General features: G+C 40.6%; 1 pseudogene; it reads right to left on the bottom strand.

Moving 5' to 3' along the window:
* Nucleotides 1–2,736: 2,736 nt before the first annotated feature.
* Nucleotides 2,737–2,855, bottom strand: LOC134937841 (5S ribosomal RNA; annotated as a pseudogene).
* Nucleotides 2,856–3,319: the final 464 nt, after the last annotated feature.

The raw sequence follows: 3,319 nt of genomic DNA, 5'->3' as shown, positions 1-3,319 counted from the left end.
GTGTACGCTCGTCCGGGCACAGTATCCTAACTGAGGCTTGGAGGAGGGTCATAGGGGGAGGAGCCAGTGCACACCACCTGATCCTAAAGCTTTATTTTTGTGCCCTGTCTCCTGCGGAGCCGCTAATCCCCATGGTCCTGACGGAGTCCCCAGCATCCACTACGGACTACGAGAAATAGATTTATCGGTAAGTAAAATCTTATTTTTAGTAGACTTGTAAGCATCGGGTTACAAGTCCGAATCAGGCCCAAAGTGTCAGTGTGCAAACTCCACTCAAGTATCTTTGTCAGATGCACCGACGTGTTTCAATACTGACAAAAAAAATTAATCCTCTATTTAAGTGCAATAGAGAAAGTGCTTCCGCGTCACAGTCCAAAGACTGTAAGTGCCAAAGATGTCCAAATACATATAAAATGTCCCAAAAACATTCTCTAAAGCTCCATCTAAAATATATTCCATGTGGTTGGCTACATATAAGAGTACTCTAGAGGACTCTATGCGGAAATATCAGAAGTAGGAAATAGGATGCCTATAAATGGTGGAACACATTACGCAGCGCACATCTCAATGTATCATTTACTTATTTTGCTCTATATATACGCTCTGGAAAAACAGGGTCATGTTATACATGGTCGTGTCACGTTATTATGACCACCAGCTAATAGCCAGAGTAACAGCCGTGCACAGCATGGACAGCAGCAAGATAGGCTGAACTGCCATATAAGACACATGTCTGGTAGCCCCCAGGTTTATTTTGATGGTGAGCTGCTCAACTGTAACGTGTCAGCCGGCCCTCACGCACCTTTATAGCCGACATTCATCTCTCACATCAATGGCACGTGGTGCTCCACAGATCCACGTCAGTTATTCGCTTTGGTGCCATTTGTCCAGTCACGATACACCTTCACCATAGTTGCATACGAACAGTTCACAGACTGCGCTGTTTCAGAAATACTGCCACCCTTGGCCCGAAAGCCGACAATCACCCCTTTTTGCAACTTGGATAAATCGCCCCTTTTACCCATAATAGCAACGAGTGATATGTGCGCAGACGGCCTATCACACACCTTATATATCCACCAAGCCAGCACACGACACGTGACGTATTTCATGGGCTATGTGCTGCCAACATCAAATGTAGGAGGTGGCCACAATAAAGTAACTTGACAGTATATGTGTGTGTGTATGTGTGATAAAATAAAATAGCACGTGTGTGTGTGCGTGTGTGCATGCGTGCGTGTGTGTGTGTGTGTGCGCGTGTGTGAGAGATAAAATAAAATTGCAGATTTGATTATTATAGATGAGTCTAGTGAAAATGAGAAAAATAAGGGAGAAGGAAATACTGAGTTAGATGTGGGGATACATTTAGGAACCCTACATACAGGACCTGATTGAGAGATGATCGCAATGTTGATGTACCCTAGTGGAGCGATATTTTTGCCACTGCACACGCGTATAAGTCACACTGAACATGTGCTGCAATGGTCTTTTGACAGCGGATGCAATAAAAATTTATTCACAAAGTGAGTGACAGTTAGCGAGCTTGTGACTGTGATCCCACATGCAGTAAACATTCATCCTAGAGTTACTCAGGTGGATTATCGACCGATGTGCCTCTGATGTGCACAAGCGGCACATCTGAGATGGCTCTGGTGGGCGTCTTTATACAAATCCCGGTGGCTGCAACCTTTGCATTTTTTCACACTGCTGCTGCATCCATCTCTGAACCAGGCCCATAATCCAGAATATGCATGATGTTAAAAGATCATTCAAGAATCCTAAAAAAATCATTAAAAAAACCCAATAAAAAGCCAACTGATCTTGAAATCTTTAGAAACACCTGTTGGGGTCGGGGTTTATTATCAAAAATATTTCTGCCTTCTATAACAGGACTACGTAGTCTCTATGTTTCTAATTTTATTTTAATGCTCGGAGACCTAAAACATTTCTTAATCTTACCCTGTGGAACAGTTATGATTATTTTTAAAAAGTTCAGAAAGTGGAGTATAGTCAGACCCATGTTGGTGTGTCGCCAGATGTGTTTTTAAAGTTCTATTGTTCATCCTGTATGTGTCCGACTACACCTGCTTTCATTTAGATGAATAGTATTGGTGCTACAGTATAACATGTAATAACATTTTTGATTTTACAATGGTGGAGCACTTGCAACTTTACGTTTTGTTAAGGTAGGTGCTTTTCTATATGTGACAAAACTAGTAAAAAAGAAGAAGACTCTTTTGTGGGTGCCATTTTGAAATTAACAGATATAGACTAGAATATATAGATTATTTAAAACATAATATATTTTATTAATACAAAAGTAAAAGATGACTATTTCACTTGGTGTATCCTAGACAAACATGTTGACAAAAAAACAAAATACATTAACAATGAACCCTCATAATCTCCGGTCTTGTTATTACATTTAGGGTAACTCCAGAGTATGGTGACCCGATGTGAGGGTGAAATAAAAAATATTTGATATCAATATTCACACCTAAATTAGGTTAATATATTGGTGGCCAATGGGTATGCTGAGCTGACGATATTCAACAGTAGTGGGTGAGGATTGAATGTTCACCTGCAAGTTATTTGTCCTCTATTTATATAGCGATAAAGAATAGGTTAATACCTGGACTGTACGGAAAAAGATAAGCGTGAAAAAATGCTTAGATGTGCAAAAAAGGCAGTGAATCTGCTGTAAGCGTTAGGCACAGAGTACGCCCATGGCTACAGATTCTACTAAACTGGGTCTTCCTAGGCAGTCTCCCATCCAAGTACTGACCCAGTCCAACACTGCTTAGCTTCCAAGATTGGACGGATTCGGGCGTGTACAGTGTGGTATGATAGTAGAAGCACAATTGCACTTAAACTCTGGGATCACTGATGAGAGTTCACATACTACATCATGTGCGGGAAGATTGAGGGATAAGAAAAAGACAAGATAGAATATATCAATGAGAAAGGATCTGATGCCGGCGTTAGGCAAAGGTAGGTAAATGGCGTGTACCTCAATCTTCCCCTATATCAATGAATTGCCGGTGAGAGTCCAGAAAATAAGAAACAAAATAGGAAAGAAGAGAAAGCGTAAAGTTACAGAGTCAAATAAGTAGACATTGACTGTGATGGAATGCTGAAGAAAACAGGTATTGCAGCATTGGCTATGGACAGTGTCAGTTACAAATGTATTGATTCACAATCAATAACTCAGATTGACTATATAATAAGAAACAGCTGACAGAACATACAGTGGTATAAATAAACCAATAATCATTCCTATGTATACCTGTTCACGCTGTGAGCACAGTAATACCGCGAC

Source organism: Pseudophryne corroboree, chromosome 6, assembly GCF_028390025.1.
Source record: "Pseudophryne corroboree isolate aPseCor3 chromosome 6, aPseCor3.hap2, whole genome shotgun sequence".
In the NCBI taxonomy this organism is placed as follows: Eukaryota; Metazoa; Chordata; class Amphibia; order Anura; family Myobatrachidae; genus Pseudophryne; species Pseudophryne corroboree.
The sequence above is the reverse complement of the archived record's forward strand: the minus strand, read 5'-3'. Positions and strand labels throughout refer to the sequence as shown.